The sequence below is a fragment of the Alosa alosa genome, chromosome 6 (assembly GCF_017589495.1).
Source record: "Alosa alosa isolate M-15738 ecotype Scorff River chromosome 6, AALO_Geno_1.1, whole genome shotgun sequence".
Lineage (NCBI taxonomy): Eukaryota > Metazoa > Chordata > Actinopteri > Clupeiformes > Clupeidae > Alosa > Alosa alosa.
Window position 1 is genome coordinate 10,447,604 of NC_063194.1, and position 21,592 is coordinate 10,469,195.

General features: G+C 38.4%; 1 protein-coding gene and 1 long non-coding RNA gene across 3 annotated transcripts in view; one reads left to right on the plus strand and one right to left on the minus strand.

Moving 5' to 3' along the window:
- Nucleotides 1-690, minus strand: part of rnf213a (ring finger protein 213a) — a 61,452-nt gene extending 60,762 nt beyond the window's left edge. For both annotated transcript variants that reach the window (XM_048244770.1, XM_048244768.1), the window contains exon 1: nt 501-690. The gene's annotated coding sequence lies outside the window, so the exon portion shown is untranslated. The remainder of the gene's footprint in view (nt 1-500) is intronic.
- An 11,044-nt stretch (nt 691-11,734) lies between these two features.
- On the plus strand, nt 11,735-14,815 carry LOC125296729. Its single transcript, XR_007193835.1, has 3 exons — nt 11,735-11,806; nt 12,141-12,227; nt 14,460-14,815. It is a non-coding gene; the product is annotated as an uncharacterized LOC125296729 (long non-coding RNA).
- The last annotated feature ends 6,777 nt before the right edge of the window (nt 14,816-21,592 follow it).

The window sequence follows — 21,592 nt, forward strand, 5'->3', positions numbered from 1 at the left end:
TCAGCACCATAAATCAACGCCTGGGCAGCACTCAGTGTCAGTTATGCTATTAATTATAGTAGCATTTTTTCTGCGTTTGACTATTAATGGCAGTCACATTAGCAAACCCTCTGTGTAACGTTACTGACATAATGCTAGCATACCCGATGACAGATTATCAAGATAGACATCACGAGAGATCCGGGTAACCTTTCAGCTAGCTTGCAAAACAAGTTAAAACTGCTAACTGTAAGCCAATATCAAGCAAATAACACGGCACAGCACAAGTGGCTAGTAAACTAGATAGCATCCACGCTAACGTAGGCTAGTTCATAAATTACTCATGGTTACGTTCAGACTGACGTTAACATTACAAGTTTGCTACTATTAAGAATGTCCACAAATTAACAGATACATACAACTTAACGTTATCTAATTTAACGTTAAAGAAGACGCATGCATTACATCGTTCGCCTTGTTACTGTATAGACTGTATCAAAACATGTAAAAATGAAACTTACCACTGCTCTCCAAACTGTACGACGCAAGCCTCAGGTACACCTGATATTCATTGTTATTTAACTATTCTGGTATCTCGAATACTAATAACTGTTCGAATCACAGCTTTGGCAACACTAAAATCGCTATAAGCGGTGGTCAGTGTGTTTCCAAAGAAGTGAAATCATGATAGCCTACTGTACAAACTTTCGGTTCTGTTCGATGGGCGTAAATGCCTTAATATGTTCCTCATAGCTATCATTACTAAACGTCACAGACGACATGCTGCGGGTGGGGGGTGTAGCCTATCTGCACACTATGCCAAGGCTAATATTTTTTGTTAACTGAACATTTTATACATGATGATGCTTTACTGACGAACACTAGATTAAACCCCATTAAACCCCATTCTACAATTTGTCCATTGGTCATATATTTTCGACTTCGTTTGAACCAAAGATTCTAGATCATTGGTTTGAACTGGGCTTCAACTTGGAATTGAAAGTAAGAGTGTACATGTTACTTAAAATAATATTACCAGTGTTTTAACCTTCATAGATGACAACACACACACACACACACACACACACAGTTGGCTAGGCATTGGGACTCCCCACACAAGCACTTGCAGCCCATCACTGTGACTCAGCAAGGGGGGAAAACCTATAGCCTAAATAAATAACAGTTTAAATAAATGTAATAATAATAATAGCCTAAATAGAATTTAACTGAATAATAACAACAACAATAATAATAATCATAACAATAATAATAATTGTTATTATTATTAAAACAATAACCATAAACATACAAACCACAACTCTGTAAGAATTATTAGTTAACCCATAAAGTAAACAGATACGTCTTAAAGGTTTATGAAGATGCCAAAAACTATCGCAGGAAGAGTGGGTAAATCATTTCACCAATAAGAAATCCCAAAAGAAAAGTCTTGACTGTGACCTCTTGTTGATGACAGGCTGACGCAGAGCAGGCACCGATTTGAATTTAGTCTTTGGTTACAGTATGTTCAATTATTGACCAACTAGATACTTAAAAAGTATGGTAGGCTAATGTAGGCCTAACAGTAACTCTGCTTTGCCTGACCTCTGTTCACACTGCCAACTGCAGGTAGAGGATCCCCAGTAGTCTAGGCCTATATGACTCTCTCTCACTCTCTCTCTCTCTCTCTCTCTGATTTGAATAGTAAACTTTGTTGTCCTAGGTGATAGGCTATTTTAATTATCAGGTGACTTGAGAGTCTAATTCAACCTTAATGATATTGAAAATAAATAAATAAAAAGTCACTATCAAATGTATCAGTTTACTGGTAATGAGCATATCTCTAAGCAACACACATATTCACGTATTTGTTCCTGTGAGGTTTTCGTCAATGAAAGCTTTGCAGTTCAAAGGCCAGATTTGCATATTTGAAGCTGCGGTAGACAAGGAAAAGTAGCGGAAAAGACAAGATAAGAGAGAAAACAGGCAGCTATCACGTTTCTTCTATATTCTATATCTATTTTCTGAATGATATTTGGATTATATATTCCAATTGTGATTTAACTTTACAACGTGTTGGTGGTAGCCTATGCCATGATGACATGAGGGATTATTAGCATTGACCAGCAGAGGGCGTTTCAGCCAGCAGCTCAACAAAAGACAACGGGTGACGTCTGGCTGTAAACAAACTGTCTTCAGCGAATATATATATATTCCTATGTTATTAACTGTGTAAGACAAAACAAACAAAACCCAAAAAGTCATTATGCTATGGAAATTATTATTATTATTTTTTTACATTTTAATGTAGGCCTAACTTGTTGCATGGCAAATTAGTTGCATCTTTGCTGATGCTGTCTTCAAACTGGCAGCAATTGAAGAGCCTAAAATATAACACATTTAGCTTTATTTGCACTTTTTATTTTACTATAACCCCATGTGTGTTAGCCTATTTCATGGTTTTGTTTTCAGTTTTTCTTTACAATGTCAAAATAGTTAGAAAAAGAAAGACCTAAATGTATAGGCCTTAAGTGTCCAAACTTTTGACTGGCCTGTGTCATGGTGTAATCAGGGTGTAATACAGAGGCATCTAAACAAATAGAATAGCTTGGAGTCATCTTGGAAAACATTTTTCCATAATTCATTTCAAAAAGTGAAACTATATTCATTATCTAGAATATGAAATATGTATGGCCCCTTTGTTGTTGTTTTAATCATGATATCGTACAGCTCATACAATCCAAAATTCTATATCTCAAAATATTAGAATAATAAGTTTAAAATACAGACAAAGCAATTAACTAATCTGACTAATCTAAAATAGTTTGGGGCTCATTTTGCTTTAGATTACTGCATCAATGGGATGTGGCATGGAGGGAATCAGCCTATACTGTATGGCACTGCTGAGGTAGCTCAACCAAGCACAGTAATACCATGGTCAGTAAACCAGTTATCAACAAAAAAGGGCCTAATCGTTACGCGGTGGATAGAAGCACCAAAATTGGTACAGACACTCTTTATGATGTATCTCATCATTTGAGAAGGGGTGCCCAAAATTTCTGGTTCATTTAGGTCATTTTTTAAGGGAAAATCCAAGATGGCTGCCTAAAACGACCCAAGGATAATAAAACATTACATAGTTGGGCATCATGGTTTATTCTGCTACTTTATTATTTTACATTTGATATATATAGAGATGGTTAACAAATAATATGTGCAAGATAACGCATGAAAATAATCGTATATGTCTTTTATACAGCTTTAAAAGGGTGAAAACAGGCTTAAAATGGTCAGAATGACATGACTCCCCAAATGAATCCTCATCTGAGAAGTTAATTATTTATGCATGCATAACATAAATATTTTTAAAAAGTTTTGGAAGAATCACTTAATCATTTTCAAAAGACAGTTTATTGCTAAAATGTCCACATGAGCAGAGATCAAGCCCTAAATAGGGACACAACTCATTGACCAAATGTTATGCCAGTGTTAGCGTTAGCATTAGCCAATGTAGAACCACTAGCTGGGTTTCAATTATCAAGCTAAATCTAGGCAAACAAGGCAACAAAGGCTAATTGTGTCCCCATGATCACCTGGAGTGCGTATTTGTGAATCGTGGGGCTTCCTGAGGGGGTATTGTACCGTTATTTCGGGAATAACATTAGAAGCTACGAAATTTTGATTTGTAGTACAGTAACGGTAGCCAGCTGGTATTTAGCTGTGCAGTATGTACATTGAGTAAACCTCCCTCATGATACCTTGACATGCTAGTGAGAGAACTAGCAGCCTGGGCTTTTAGCTCAATTACTAGCATGCTCGCCTCCCGATCCGAGGTGCTAGAGAGCAAATATACATTCAGCCAGCTCAAAGAGCGCAAAAAGATATTCTCTGTCTTCCAGAGAAGTATACACTACAATTCCAGCTGTTATCAACCAGGCCATCTTAGTGCCAAAAGTTAACCAAACCAATACCTGTGGTGAACTTGGGCAATAACAGAGAAGGAAAAGTGGGGTGAGCATGCAATCAAACTGATGCTTCACTTCAGCCAGAACTGTCTGATCCACCTGCTATAAACTCACTCCTTCCTCTCTTTCATGAAAAAGCTGCCAGCTTTGCCATGGTCAGACATCCCAGATAGAAAAATCAGATTGGCAGATAGCGGACCGCTGGTGGTATGCCACCGGTAGCGTGCCACTTGTGGTCCGCTGTTGGACCACCATCTCTTTAAATTTAACTTCACAAATATTAAGAAAAGTTAATAAAATGATATGTGGGGTATAACTGAACAAATGAAAAAGATTTTAGACCATTAGTGGAAAAATATTAGGCAATTTGTCTGCAACCCACCAGCGGACCGCCAGAGAACCGATGAGCAAAATGCAGAGGTGGAAAAAGTACGAAAATATTGTACTCAAGTAAAAGTACCAATACCTTGATGAAACATTACTCAAGTACAAGTTAAAATACCGATCTGAAAATGTACTTAAGTAAAAGTAAAAAGTAGTTCATTTAAAATGTACTTTAAGTAAAAGTTACTTAGTTACTTTTTTTTTTGGGGGGGGGGGGGGGGTACAGAACAACCAGTTTTACCAGAGACTTTCTAATGAGGAGATACAGCACTCAAAAAATCCTCCATAGTAATGCATGGGGTTAGTCAGTTGTCTACAAATATCACAACCCTTCCGCGGCAAAACGTTGACATGTGAATACATTGAGCCAATCATGTGGTGTGCTGTGAAGACATCGTGCCAATCATCTGTTGTGATCTCGCTGCTGGAGCAAGATTGGTGTCGTGAAGCCTTACGCACACGCATTTCTGCCGAAATAGATGCACGATAAGTGCCCAAAAAGCAATGCAATATGGCCGCCGAGTGGAGGTACTTGCCTGAAAAGGACTTGCTCCCAGTGTGTAGCGCTGTAGCTGCAGCAACTCGAGCTAGGTAAAACCGATTGTTTCAGTTTTGTTCATACCGACAGTACTCGGTGACGTTGAGAAATGGAGATCTATGTGAAAAATCACCAGAGTTCTCCTTTAAGTTTGAGCAGTAGTTGATTTTCAAAGTTAGTTGCACTCATCCTTGAGTCGCTTTGCAGTGAACAGTAATCCAACTGAAAAGCCCCTCACAGGCAGCTGAGGCAGGCAGGCCAATGTTGAGTTGTTTTTTTATATTTGGAAACAAGCAGAAGGTTCAGCAGATTAAAGGGCGTCGAACTGGGGGGGAGAGTGGGAAGTATAGGGCCCCAATGGAGGAGAGGGCCCATGAAAAGTGGAATACGGGGGGTACAACATTTTCACCAGGCATTAGTAATAACTCAGGTAATCCACACATAAAAAATCCAAACAACTCCATAAGTAGAGTCATGTGTAATGAAGTGGAATAACACAGGGAAAAAGTATTGAACAAGCTAAGAAAAAAGCACTAAGGCAAGGAAAGGGAAGGAACGAGCTGGAATCTGTAAGTAGTTAGAGTAGTTATCCTTTCTATCTGTGCAAATTAATATAAGCTTGGTTAGTATATTGATGGGCTATAAAAGGTTTTTCATTACCAAGGTGTCACACAAGAAACATTTCATGATGGATAAAAGCAAAAAGCTCTCCCAAGACCTTTGCAACCTTATTGTTGCAAAACATATCAATGAAACTGGTTACAGATGCATTTCAAAACTTCAGAATCTTCAGTAAGCAGCATGGGAGCCATTATCTGCAAGTGGAAGAAACATCACTGCCATGCAGGATCTCCTCGCAATATTTCTGACCAGGGAGTCAGAAGGATAGTCAATTCCAAAAGCCAAGGACCACTCGGAGTAAGCTCCAGAAAGACTTGAAGGCAGCCAATTCAATTAAATTCAATTAAACAGTTCTGGAAGTAACTAAAGATCAGGATTCACAAGAGGGACCCCTGGAATCTGTTTAGAACAATGGGCCAAAATCACACCTGATCCTGTGACTAATACGTTTTGTCATACAGGAAATGTCTTGATGCTGTCTTTACAAACAAAGGCTTTTCCACAAAGTATTGAAGAAATTTCAGTAGGCACGTTCAATACTTTTTCCTGTATCATTCCACTTTAATACACATAACTCTTATGTTTGGAATTTTTATATCGTGTGTTTAATATAATGTGTGGTGAAAATTTCAATAGACTCACTGGAAATTTAAGCTAATTACTGAATTTTTATTTATATATATGTCCACCATATATTTATTTTACCTGAATATTTTAACTTCCAAATTAAATGTCAAAATGAATGTCAGACGAAATTTAAAGTTTGACTGACTGGATTTTGTATACAAAACATAGTGAAAACTGTCTAAGGTCACTTTCCCTTGCTAAAGTGCTAAATGGTTTAGTCCGCCTGCACGATTCATAAGGTAGTCTATCTTTTGTTTATTTAGTTGAGCATCGCTAGTAGTGGACCGCTAATTGTTGTGCTGCTGGTGCAATGTTTTCTCCAAGAAAGCCAAGTCAGGTTAACTAGAAGCTGCACAGATCAGAACAGGAAGACCCTCCAGCGCACTGTTAACACAGCTAAGAGGATCATTGGAGCACCACTCCCCTCCCTGCAGGACATTTACACCACCCGCCTCACCCAGTAAGCACTAATGATTGTCAAGGATACAACCCACCCTGCACACCTAACTGTTCAGCCTCCTGCCCTCTGGAAAGCGGTACAGGAGCCTCCTCATCCCGCACCACCAGACTGGCAAGTAGCTTCATCCACCAAGCAATCAGGATGCTGAACACTCTACCCACTCTCCCATCACTGACAGCCCCCACCAGCCAACCAGGAACCTAGGGAAACTAGGATCCTGTCTACCAAACCCCCAACACCGCCATGTGGAACTGCACTGTGACTGGCAAAGAGCCAAACGTGTTGCTGCTTCACATCAAGCCTGATATACTTGAAATTACTGCATACTGCATATCAATGTAAATATACAGGTCACACAAGCACAAGTTTAAACTTCATGTAACTGTTAAGACTATATAAATATACAACACAACTACCTCTATTTTTTTTTTTATATATATGTCCTATATTTCTATTTTGATACATACATGTTCTATATTTCAGTCTTGCACTTTAATTTAATGTTTATTGTCTATGGCTATGTCTATAGTATGTCTATGTCTGTATTTAAAGCATGTCTATGTCTGCATGGGAAAGTAAGAAACGAAATTTCAATTCTTTGTATGACCAGTGCATGTAAAGAAATTGACAATAAAAGCCGACTTGACTAAAAAGAGAGACATCAAAATGAGGGGAAACAACTGCTAATAAACTTCTTTCCAAAGAAAGGTGAGCACAAACGTCAAAACACGAAATCCCATGGTGTTTTTGTTGAATATCTCAGCTATCATGCTAAAACGAACTGAGACAACCCATTGAAATAGCGGAAAATACACTTTCATAGGTTAGGCTACACATGTAATCTGATGCATCTCGTGATCCAGCTCCATCTCCATCCCTTTCAGAAAGACTGCATGGCGCCAGCTTGATTCATGCCCTGTTGTAGGCTACATGCTAATCATTATCACTAGGCTAGTGGTTTAGGGCGCGATTTCTTTTCTCTCCCTTTCTGTTTTCGTTAGTCTTAACTTTTTTTTTTTTTACTCAAGTAAAGGATGGGATTTTTTATGTAGCGAAGTACAATACTTCACTCAACATGTAATCAAGTAAAATTTAAAATACCGATTTTATAAACTACTTAAAAAATACAAAATACACAGAAAAACTACTCAATACAGTAATGTGAGTAAATGTATTTCGTTACTTTCCACCTCTGGCAAAATGCCAGCGGACCGCCAGCTACAGTATGCCCCCAGTGGACCGACAGTGGTCCGCCAGCCTCTTGCTATCTGGGATAGTATAAATGTTGTAAAACAATTGACAGAGCACCTAAATTCTGGCCAGGTCCCAGTTATGGCATTTGACCAACCACTATATACACTCTAAAAAATGATTCATGAGGTTAGTAGATGAAACTTAAAATAAACAACATTTTCAACATAAAAAAATAACTTTGTTACATGTACATGTATAGGTGAGTTGACAACTTAATTTAAGGAGTTTGTCAAACTGAAAAAGAAAAAATCTGTCTCAACTTATTAACATATGGATTTTCAACACACAGTCTTTCTTCCACCTAACAATAGATAATTATTAAGTTAGTGAAACTTGTAGATCTCGTGATCAAACTTATAAAGCTGAGTAGCCTACTGGACTGAACGTCAGAACCTTCCAGACCACGCGGTCCACGCCTTAGCAGAAATGAGGGAACAGGATCATGCACATCCGAAATCAAAGGTACGTGCTAAGTAGGCTATCACATTTATTTTTGTTTTACAAGCATCAGCTATCAAAATACGGCACACAGTGCATATACATTGTTGTCACATGACAGTACATATTATTTTAACGTTACAATTTGCCTTTTTGCTAATGTGAACAGTTGAACAACACAAGATGGATTTTAGCTAGCTATCTAGCTGCCTGAACCATTTGAAAAAATATGACCTTTAGGTAGTTGGCGTCTTCCAAGTTAACTGCAGCTCGCTCTAATTTGGAGTTAGTAATGTAATTTTTAACTATCTGGTGTCTTCAAATTTTGTTATGTTTTGTTTCACCGTGGCGGCTGAATGACCGTGCATTTAACATTTTAACATTAACGTTAGTTCACGGGTTAATGCAAAGTTTCCACTGGGTGTATGGAGATGAAAAGGCAGTGTCGGAGAGAGGTGTAACAATTATTTTTATTTTTTTATCTGAAGCCTATGTTCTTTGATTTTTTTGTGCTTCATAATGTTCTCCAAGGTCATAGACCAGTTGCACATTTTGATTTCGTTATTTGTTATGTAGGGTGGCTATTAAACATGATGCCGTCCAGAATGCGTTACGTTTTATGTGGGGGGATGGACGGTGGGGTGCGCGAGCAGAGTCAGGGTGTAGGTGGTGTAACGCGGGAAAAACAAGTTTGGGAACCACTGGGTTAGGCCAGTTTTTTTTACTGTGCATAAGTTTGAGGAATCAATCAGTCAATCCGTGTCTACAAACCACATTTTAGATTTTGTTCATCCTTCATTTGCTTGAGCCATCCATAGCAGTACATAAGGTTATTATTATTTTTTATTTTATTTAACAATGTTAGATAACGGACATGTGTCATTGCTTTGTATGTCCACATGTTGCGTGTCCACCTCATTTTCTTTGACCTTGCGGGGTTTTTTTCTGTGTTAAATTTGAACAGTATGACACAATGATACAAAAGGCAGCATTATGATGGCAAAATAAGTTATTAGGCTACTGTTTGCTGGGAAAGCTGTGGCAAGCATTTAGAGCTCTGAATCGCCTATAAATTGAGTAATAGGCCTACTTTTTTACTTTAAAAAATGAATTGTATCTGTAAAATGTGCAAATTTGAAACACCAAGAAAGACTGATCTCTTAAAGGGAAACTTGGCAACTATTTCAACGTAATAAACCCGTTTAGAAATCATTTGGATGGTTAAATGATCTGTTTCGGTGAAAATGGTGACTTTTCCCGCTGCCCCTAGTGTCCCCAGGCGGAAAACCAACCTTGCAACATTGAGACTACCGTCCAGGAAAGAGAAGTGAGATATAAGAAACTCGTTTTAAATCGCGTTTCTTACCTTGTAATATCCACATTGTCAGCCGAACTTATGCTAACCGTTTTGCTAGCTTGTAAACAAATCCATGTGCTTTATCGTTACCTTTTTCCACAGTTTGAAATAGCATAATGCACAATTTCTCCAGCAGAAGGGGAAATCCTGCCAAGTTTCCCTTTAAAGCATTATAGACTTAGACACGGCCATGATGGAAAATATTTTTGCCTTTCTCCTTGCCTTTATTGGGAGTGTTATTGCTCATTTAAAACATTAGGCAGCCTACGAACACATCTGTCAAGAAATCACATTTAATGAGCTAAATCAATTGATTAGAGTTCCCATACAGATGCGCAGATAAAACACAACCAGTTCCACAACCAGTTCCATTGAGCTATGCCACAAGAAAAAGTGTGGGTGGGAATGCCCATGAAAATTGGGCTTTGCTTTGCCTCCTTCCTCTGATAGTTGGAGAAAGAATACCAGAGAGTGATCCAAAATGGCTGGTCCTTCTTAACCTAAAGGACATAGTTGAACTTGTTATTGCCTCTGTTCATACAGACTCAACTATGTTACCTTGACAGCAAGATTTCTGAGCATCGGCACAGATTCCAGGCAGCTTTCCCACAGCAAACACTAATTCCGAAGCATCATTTTCTAGAGCACTACCCACACTACCCACTTCTACAGGTTCCATGTATGTATCTGCTTGTTAGTTTGACAAAAATGATTTTAAGTTAAGACTGAAGACTTGGTGTGTAGTTTGTTGATTTAAAAAATATCAGTGTTGTGTGAAAGCCAGTTTCTTTCTGGATCAGTGTTTATGTTCTTTTTTGATATTCAATGTTTAGAGGATTTGACTGGATGTAATCTGCTGTTACTCTAATTGAAGTGATATGGTTTCTCTTACAGATGCCCCAATGTCTCAATTAGCCAAACTCCGCATTATTCTTCAGGACCATGACATTCGCAAACTGGACTTGCCTCATGGAATCCCTGCGACTGTGGCTGAACTTGAATCAATTGTGAGAGAGACATTTGAGCTTAACGGGAACTTCGCTTTGCATTATAAGGATGCAGGTTTTGGAGATGAATATTTTTCTCTTACCTCAACAAGTGAACTCAAGGACAAGGACACAATAAAGGTGATTCACGTTGTTGAACCTCCCACATATACTTTGATGTTTACTGATCTGTACAGCACCATTGAAAATGAGACTTCCATCCATACCTCCGACCATCCTTCAGTGACCTCCATCAGTCCTAACAGCAGTTGCTCTACTGGATCGGCTGATACAGTAATCCTCCCATCACCTGAACACACGACTCTGCGTTCTCAGTGTTGGCCTACTGAGTTTCCAATACCTCGTTTTGCCTATGACACAGAACTTGTGCTAGCGTCAAGAAATTAAGCTTTCAAAAAGAATGGAATTTATCTGGTATTTACCTCAATCCTCCCAGATATCCTTGAGAAAGTGGCTGAAACTGTCTTTCAGTATGGGGCCTACCCAACAAATGCACAATTGTCTGATGTTGCTTTAGCACTAGTTCAAAAGCATCCTTCCCTTAAAGAGCCGGGATCATATAATGGATGCTATGGATGGCTACAAAGACTAAAATATAAAATGGGAAATTATAGATCAAAACTGAGAGCTAGGATGTCCTGAAGTTGATGTGAACTCTATCGAAAGAAGAGAGCATTGACCGAGCACCTGCAAAAGTATAAAAAAAAGCCCAGAAGGGCAGAGGTGAACTATTTACCCCCTCACCCACAAGGAGAAACTGAAGGAAGCTTGGAAAATGAGAGACTGAACCTGTTTGATGAAGTAAACAAGAGGGACAACCATCAGACCATCACGGAAAAGATGGCGAAGACTTTCTCCATTCGTAGGCAAGAAATCGTCAATGAAGCACCAGCAGTCAGTGACTTAATAGGCCGATGGCCTGTTCTTTTTGATGCAGCTCAGGTAAGCATTTTTTCATAAAATGGTTTGCAGGTTATGTGCTATATTGGGGTCAATGTTTTAATATTGTGCCTTTTTATTTTGTGCCTTTATTTTACAGATAAATGAAGAATTCTCACGCATCTCTACCATTAACCTGGCCAAACTGGACCAGTATTCCCCAAAATAATTGCCTTGGTGTCCTCAGAAGGAGGGGCTGCAAAAATAAATATTCAGCGAATAAAGAACATGTTGCTAGAGGTATGAATGAACATAACAGTTAATTTCAAGTAGAAAACAACTTTTTCTTATAGGTCATGGCAAGGCCTCGTAGCTCCCGGCCTATATAATTACTAAAACAGGAAACAAAACAAGTTAGATTCAAAAGCAGTCCTTAGATTAAAATGGCTCTTTAAAAACATTTGTTGAAATACTAGCAATTGAATTGAGTTATAATAGGTTTCTTTCTTTATCAATTTATTATTTCATTTTCCAGGGTATCACTAATTGCTATAGTCCAGTCATAAGTCATCCTTCAGCTATTCTCAGTGAGAAGTGGTAATTATTAAAAGCCTGTCTTCAAAATTCTTCTTAGGATGATTCTGTGGAAATGAGAAGAGAGGTTGCTATTTGTGCCATCATTGTGTTCCTAAAAGAAAAGGAGGAAGACCTCTTCAAAGAGGTAGGTAAATCTGAGTAGTGTATAGTGTTGTGCATAAGTTAAAGCGTAACTTTAAGCCAAAATGTATCCTATGGTGTTTTTGTGAATGTCCCTAGTCAAACTTTCGGTTTTCCTTTAAAACCATAATTACGATCCGAAGCGCCACTTTTTAAGCTTGTCTGTGTTGTCATTTTTGGGTCAAATGGCCTTTTGAATGGGAGTCGTAGGGGCACTACTATTTTGATACATGATCATTTTTCAACACATATTTTTTAAATAGCAATTTTTTTACATTTTTAAAAACACGAAGAAGGCTCTACAAAAACATGAAACTTTGATCAAAGTATCATCAGTGTCTCTACATGAACTTGAGCATTGAGAACATTGTTTGTGTACACAGAATTTACTAAAAGAAAGGTTTTGAACAACTCACTTGGTTTTTCTGCTCGCCACCATCTTGCCAGTCAATGAGTGAGTTTTCCAGAACCTTTCTTTTTAGTAAACTATGTGTACACAAACAATGTTCTCAATGCTCATGTGTAGTTCATGTGTAGTCACTGATGATACTTCGATCAAAGTTTTATGTTGTGTTGAGCCTTCTTAGCGTTTTTTAAAAATAGCATTTTGACGCTTATCATGTATCAAAATAGTAGTGCCCCCTACGATTCCCATTCAAATGGCCATTGGACCCAAAAACGACAACACGGACAAGCTCAAAAGTGCCGATCAGACATAATTTTGCTTTTAAACTAAAGTTTGACTCGGGTACATTCACAAAAACACCCTGGGATGCATTTTGGCGAAAGTTACGCTTTAAGACACCCATGCTAAAGTTTATTTTTAAATGCCAGTTATTTCATGGATCCAGGATATTATGCATCCTGATAAAGTTCCCTTGGCCTTAAGAATTAAAATAGCTCCACATCACATACCCTTCACCATACCTAGAGATTGGCGTGGAGTACTTTTTATAAGATCATCTCTCAATGCGAATCAAACCAGCTATTATTTCTAACTGAAATAAAACCATGCCAATCTCTGGGAAGGTGAAGGGTGGGGCTATTTTAATTCCAAAGGCCAAGGGAACTTTATCAGGATGCATAGTATCCTGGATCCATGAAATAACTGGCCTTTAAAAATACAAATCTGCCTGCTTCTATGGGAATTTAAGATAGGCGGTTCCTTACTTATGCCCCCTGTATTTTAAGGAATACTATTAAAAAAATGTTTTCCTCTTTTTAGTCAACTTTAGCATGGGTGTCTTAATTTATTATGCACAGCGCTGTATATTTAAAAACACTGTACTATTTTACTCTGATATTAAATATGATTATTTAAAGGAGAATTCCGGTGTGATATTCACCAAAAGTGTGTCGAAACATGATACCGAGTGTGAACGTATGTCTCGTAGCTCATCTCTGCTTGTCCCCTGCACTCCGAAATCTGGCGCTAGTTAGCCGATGCTACCAACAGGTTTTCAAAGGGGGTGCCTCGGGCACCAGCCTAGCCATGCAAATAAATCACTGTTTTACACCATTTATGAGGCTCAAAGTAGCTCCACACTTCATTGGTAGACTTCCGAGGGCCTTCACATTTAAAACGAGACATTGAGAACTTTAAAAAGCACTGGTAGTTTATTTACAAGATGATTTATACAGACAGTACCTTCAGGAAGTTTACCGTTTGCCGCCATCTTGAATTTAGTCACTATTTAGTTCAAATAATTCTGTAGAAATGCATGGATTCCAGTTGCTCCCTGTAGCAGCAACTGGAATTCATGCATTTCCACAGAATTATTTTTGGAATCTGATCCCTTATCATACCTGTTCATTCGTACTCATCGCTCGACTTATCATGACTAAATTCAAGATGGCGGCGAACGGTAAACTTCCTGAAGGTACTGTCTGTCTAAATCGTCTTGTAAATAAACTACCAGTGCTTTTTCAAAGTTCTCAATGTCTCGTTTTAAATATCAAGGCCCTCGGAAGTCTACCAATGAAGTGTGGAGCTACTTTGAGCCTTGTAAATAGTGTAAAACAGTGATTTATTTGCATGGCTAGGCCAATGCCCGAGGCACCCCCTTTGAAAACCTGTTGGTAGCATCAGCTAACTAGGGCCAGATTTCAGAGTGCAGGGGACAAGCAGAGATGAGCTATGAGACATACGTTCACACTCGTTATCATGTTTCAACACAATTTAGGTCAATATCACACTGGAATTCTCCTTTAAAACACTTACTTTGCTTCTGATTAGGATGATGGGGACATTACCAACGACCTGATGAAGATGTGCCTTGCTAATGGGGCTGATCTACTCGCTCAACCTAAGCTATCCAAGGGAGTTGAGGCATACTTTTGAGGTATTTCAAAAGATATTCCTTGAGCTGGATGGTCTGAAAGCTAGCCCAAGGGTAATGTCTCTAAAAAATAGGCTGCTGTGCTAAAGATGTGAAGAATTAAGCTGCTGTTATTGAGTTCCTCAGAAAATGTATCAATGATATGGCAAGTTTTTTTGCTCATACAGAAGTCTTGCACTGTTGGCATGCAATTTGATATGTTTTAATCCAATTCTGTATTTTTTTTTTTGTATTATTATTTTATTTTTTTAAGAAAAGCAAAAAGGTACAAAGTAAAAGTTCCATTGCCTTACAAGTTCCTTTTCCATACTGTAAGTTGAATGATCGGAAAGCTATAGCCCAAAGGTAATGTATCTAAAAAATTTTCCTCAGAAAATGGATAACAATGTTGTTGCTTATACAGAAGTCTTGCACTGTTGACATGCAATTTAATGTTTTATTAATCAAATTCAAATTTTTATTATTATAATTTTATTTTAAGAAAAGCAAAAAGGTACAAAGTAAAAATTATATTGCCTTACAAGTTCCTTTTCATATATACTCCTTAAGTTGAAAGAAAACTTAAGTCCAAAGGTAATGTATCTGAAAAATGTTCCTCAGGAAATGTATCAAAGTTTTGTTGCTCATACACACATAAATAACACTGCCTCTTGGAATTGAGTGTTCCAAATCTGATTTCTTTTATTATTTTATTTTAAGAAAAGCAACATTGTCTACAAAGGACAATGTGCAAAATGAGGTAATGTTTTGTTTTTTGATGCTTAGTCAGACTAAGAATGTTATTGCCATAAATGTTTTATCATTGCGTTAATAATAAACAAATTAATTGGAATTGCTTTGTGTTTTTATTCAGACATACGTGAAATAAGTTACTAGAACATAAAAAAATTAAGGTAACAATTTGCATGGATCTTTTTAAGTAATTTCAACTACGCTGTTTTTGAGTAAATATTGTGAGACCTTTATAGTTAGAAGAACTCAAATAGTTTAGCACAATCAACCTAATTTTATTTGTCCTCTAAAAGCTTAATTAAGTTGAACCAACTTAATTATATTAATTTGATCACAATATAATTCAGTTGCTTGTGCTAAACAAATTGAGTTGGTCTAACTATATAAGTCTCGCAATATTTACTCAAAAACAGCCAAGTTGAAATTACTTAAAAAGATCCATGCAAATTGTTACCTTAATTTTTTTAAGTTGAGACAGTGTATTATTTTTTAGAGTGTACATTTACAAAAATGGTTCAGTGGAGTGATCCAGACTGTTATGGAGAGAGGTTTGTGATGCTTGGTGGGTTACACAGATGGCTCTATGGAACACAATCGGATAACTTTTAGATGGAAGTAGTTGAACAACTGCACTATGTGATAATGGGGTGGCTACCTCTGGAACAGCAGACTCCTTGTAAAGGGTGGGCCCAATGGAAACCATTTCTAGAAGTAAAGAATGCCTTCATTGCTATGACAGCAAATCCTTTTCAACTGCTTAGCCAGGAATCAAACATGTTTGCATTGTTGGAGAAGTACACTTGTGTTCTTTACGATAAGAAAACGGATCTTGAAAAAGTCAATGATCTCAGGAAGCTCAGCATTCAAATAGAGCAGTGTACTAAGCTAGCATTTGGTCCAAAGGTCTGCAGGCTACCCAGTCAGTGCCTTCTCCTGAAAAATATGGATGGACCAAATTAGATGATTTTTGGACACCTTTATGGACACTTTTACCAGAGGCAGCCAAAGTATGTAGAGAACCTCTTAAATGTGGCAGCAAAGGTGAGCCTCTCTGCTCTCGAAAGTGCCGATGCCAGGATGCAGGGTTGCCTTGCACAGTATTATGCCAATGTGCCAGAGCATGTGAATAGATGCAAATATGCAGTATGTAGACTAGGACTAATGTAATCTAGTGTGGTGTTTTACTGTGTCTTTAGAAGTTGCAGGGGACATGTGTGCTTAATTGTATGTTTTTTATGAGGTCTGCCTGAGGTGCTTGAGTGTCTGTGTTTATAGTATCCTTGAGACAATTGGTGGATATATAGATAGCCATAGTGTAACCGTATTGTCTGCTTAAAACAGAGACATATCTATAAGACACTTATACCTAATTTCATGCTTTTAGGAGGTTGTTTAGGTGGCCTTTGAAATAGCTGCCAATTGTGTGGATAGGCAGTGCAGCCTTTTTTCAATTTCTTTAAAAATTCACTTCCCGTTTGAGATTTCTTGGAGTAATCTTCCAGGATAACGTAGGATCACCCAAGGGACATATATCAAATTTCAAGCTTTTAGGAGGTTGTTTAGGTGGCCTCTGAATCAGCTGTCAATTATATGGGTGGCCATTTTGAATTTCTTCAAAATCTCACTTCCTGTTTGATATATGTTTGGTCACCCCTTCTATGATGTCTTAGGGTCACGCAAGGAATATATAAGCTTTTAAGAGGTTGTTTAGGTGGTGATTGAATTAGCTGCCAAATTTGTGGTGGAGAGCGTAACATTTTTCAAATTCTTTAAAAACTCACTTCCTTTTTTAGATTTTTTTGGGCACCCCTTCTAGGATGTCTTAGGATCACCCAAGAAACATACAGTTGAAAGTGTTGTGAATCAGCCTCATTTCTGTAAACGTACATACTGCGTTTTTTTTACCCATGTGTACCCTGTGTGTGTCTCTGGTCTGTATGCAAGCATCCTTTGTTTATCCTTGAATTCAATGAAAGCTTGTCTAGAGGCCTTTGCCTATCACCAGGTGTGAAATGTTAATGTTTGTAGAACAGCATGTGTCCAGGCCTCTGAGGAACTTCCCAGGAAAGGGGGTAGTTTTAATTAAAATACAATAGAAGCTGACCAGACCTGATGAAGGCCTAATCCTCATCCTCCCTTTCTATTGCATATTCAAACTGGGTTGGACCTAGAGGTCACTCCTTCTTCTGTTTGTAACATAAAGTTAGTAGACTGTTTCTGTATAGTTAGAGAAGTCAGAGAATACAGAGAAGTCAGAGAATACTGAGAATCTGGTGAAATCCATGATGGGGTGAAACAAACATGTACTTCTCTCCCTTGAGGGCCACTGGCCCCTCATTGAAAAGAATAAAGCCTGGATCCTGATCTTGCATCGTCCTGATTGAGTCTTAAGAGAAATATGGTAGTAAAAATATACTATCACAGTACATACCAAATGTCAAGCTTTTAAAAGGTTGTTTAGGTAGTGTTTGAATCAGCTAACAATTTTATGGCGGGGAGTGCGGCATTTTTCAATTTCTTTAAAAACTCACTTCCTGTTTGAGATTTTTTTGGGCACCCCTTCTATGATGTCTTAGGATCACCCAAGGAACATGTATACCAAATGTGAAGCTTTTAAGAGGTTGTTTAGGTGGTCTTTGGATTAGCTGCCAATTTTGTGGCAGGGAGCGCAGTATTTTTCAATTTTTTTAAAAACTCACTTCCTGTTTGAGATATTTTTGGGCACCCCTTCTAGGATGTCTTAGGATCACCCAAGGAACAAACATACCAAATTTCAAGCTTTTAAGAGGTTGTTTAGGTGGTGTTTGAATCAGCTGCCAATTTTGTGGCGGGGAGTGCGGCATTTTTCAATTTCTTTAAAAACTCACTTCATGTTTGAGATATTTCTGGGCACCCCTTCTAGGATGTCTTAGGATCATCCAAGGAACATGTATACCAAATTTCAAGCTTTTAAGAGGTTGTGAAGGTGGCTTTTGAATCAGATGTCATTTGTATGGGCGGCCATTTTGAATTTCTTCAAAATCTCACTTCCTGTTTGAGATATTTTTGTGCACCCCTTCTAGGATGTCTTAGGATCACCCAAGGAACATATCTACCAAATTCCATGCTTCTATCCACCGCGTAACGATTTTTCACATAATCTCGTAGTTTTGCCACTGTGGGCAGGTGCCAAGTCCTGCTAAAGGAAATCAGCATCTCCATAAAGCTTATGGCTCCTACACACAGTTGCGTTCCGTCAACGCATGTCAGTGGGTGTTCCCGACGGTAGCTATGCAAATGACTTGAAGTATAACTGTAATTTGATTGGTTGGTGCCGTCCGTCGATTGGCTTGATTGGCCGGTGCCGTCTGTCGGTGCAGCACCAGCTGAACTTCTCAACGCGAGCTACGGGAGAAACGCGACGCAACGGACCCACAATTCAGTTCGGCAACGGATGACGTGAGCCCATGTAAAGTGAATGGGATGCGTCTCCAGCAACGCAATGCACGCAGCTGTGTGTAGGAGCCGTTATCAGCAGGAAGCATGCATGCTCTAAAATCTCCTGGTATATGGCTGCATTGACTTGATATATTGACTTGATAAAACATAGTGGAGGAGCAACACCAACAGAAGACATGGCACCCCAAATCATCACTGACTGGAAACTTTGCATTGGACTTCAATTAACTTGGATTCTGTGCCTCTCAACTCTTAAAACCTTGATTTCCAAATGAAATGCAACATTTATTTTCACCTGAAAGGAATACTTTGGACCACTGAGCAACAGTCCAGTACTTGTTCTCCTTAACCCAGGTAAGATGCTTCAAATGTTGTCTCTGGTTCAGGGGTGGCTTGACACCTGTAGCCCATTTCCTGGATTTTCTATGTGCAGTGGCTATTGATGTACTGACTCCATCCTCAGCACTCCTTATGAAGTTCCTCTTGAATCAGCTTTACTTGAAAGCCCTCTAAGGCTGCAGTCATCCCTGTTGCATGTGCACCTTTCCTACAACAATTTTCCCTTCCAGTCAAGGTTCCATGAATATGCTTTGATACAGCACTCTTAGAACAGCTGCCATTTCAGCAATGACCCTCTGTGGCATGCCCTTGTAGCTTTTGAATCTGCCAACATGGAGGACCAAAAATGACTTTAAATGAATAAATGCAAAAAATCAATTATGAAATGTCAGTGTTTCTCAAATGCATACAGCAGTGGCACACCTAAGTACTGTATATATACTCTTCTGATCCCGTGAGGGAAATTTGGTCTGCATTTATCCCAATCCATGAATTAGTGAAACACACACAGCACACAGTGAACACACAGTGAGGTGAAGCACACACCAACAGTGTGTGCTTCAGGGAGCAGTGAGGGGTTAGGTGCCTCGAGGTGCTCAAAGGCACTTCAGCCATGGATGGGAGAGCAGCAACCACTTCCCCCATCCACATTTTTCCTACTGGGTCGGGGATCGAACCAGTAGGCCACGGCTGCCCCTAGATAATAATTCTCTGTGCTGTGCCATTCTATTTTTTGTATCATATAAATTTCTAACAATAATTTAGCCTAAATGAAACAGCTGAAATCAACACAAAAGATGAATCTGCTGATGGTTAGCCTACATCTTGTAATTCTCAATTTGTCCATTTCTTTCTACAAAACTTGTCAGAAGTCCTCATTTAAGGAGTAATTTTTCGAAAAATTCTTCTGGGAACGCATGTTCCAAGACCCCCTTAGCTTAACTCAGTTTTCAACTTTCTGTGACTAACATCCCTACTGCTGGAAATACCAAATCAAAGCCTACATGATGTTTAATAGGAAAATGGTCTACTCATTGTGCCCATCCAAACAATATATTTGGCCCCTTAGTGTGAGCAGTCTAGATCCGGGTCTGAGTATTTTCCATGATTGTGGAACTAAAATGCGAGATTAAAGGCTCAGGAAACCAACATTTTATAGATTGTTCATTGTAATATTTTGAGATTCATTTTTATTCTCATGAGCTGTGAGCCATAATCAACCATATTAAAATTGAAATGATTCACTTTATGTGTAATGAATCTAGAATATATAAAAAAAGTTGCACTTTTTGAAATAAATTATGGAAAATGTTATGGGAAATATATAATTTTACATGCACCTGTAATGAAATCAAGACAAATACTACCGCTGACACTAGAAGCTCTGCAGGTTTCCAGCAAATCATGTAAACCGAAGTAAAGCGAGTCCCCAACTTCCTATTCAAGTGGCTACAAAGTGCAATTTTTTATGACAAAAAATACTTTGAAACCAGTTTGCACTGAAACATCATACCACTATTCTTGTAGACTTAGGCCTATCAAATCATAATTAGACACAGACAGTGCATGCTAAATAAGTGAAGGAAGTCCGCCACTATGTAGCCTAACGTTTCGGTTTAGCCCTTCATCAGACGGACAGTGCATGCTCTCATTAAGCCTATTCTTAAAAGGGGTGTTTTCCTCTGGAAATAGGAACAGTTGTTTCATGATTAGGCCATTGAATGCATGCATAGCTTACTCTTCTGTCATGCCAAACAATGAAATCACTGTCAACACAGACCCAACCCAAAATAGTTGACTGCATGCTATGTAGGCTGCTGGGTCATTCTACAGAAATGTCCATTTTTGCATGGCAAAATGTCCAAAAATATATATTTTTGTTTTTCACATTTAAACTAAGACCCTATTATTACTGAAGTAATTTGAATGCACATAATGGACAGCTTAATCTTTTTTTCAACTGCACATTTATTTAAAGGTTTACATGTAATTTCTATGAGTCATTGTTTTTTCTTTATGTTAATGGTGCTATAAATTGTCACTGGCGGTAGTGATGGTAACACAAGTGACGATTTAATTTTTATTTCAATTTGATTTTACAAAATGGCTGCTATAGGGAATAAAAAAATATGTTGTTAAACTCACTATAGTATTCCATTGAATACATTTGTATTCTATTTTCTTTAATTTCCCTAAGAGGTGAGAAGATGATATTGTGTACAGTGACCATGATACCTAGCCTGGGTGCCAGCCGAACTTAGTCCCGCCCACAACATTTGAGGTCGGGAAGTTCGGTCTGGCATTGCTCCATTGTGAAGCAACTATGCTCGCCCGAAATCTGGCGGATCAAATCGGGCTTTAAGATGATGGACAAGTGAGCAACAGCGCCTCGTCTTTCACGTAATGAGCTTAGGTTGATTATGTTTGCAACAAAAATGCGGAGACAGATGGCTTTTAAGACCCCATATGGAAAATGCATATTATTTCAATGAGGTTTTATCACTGAAAATGATTATTTCTG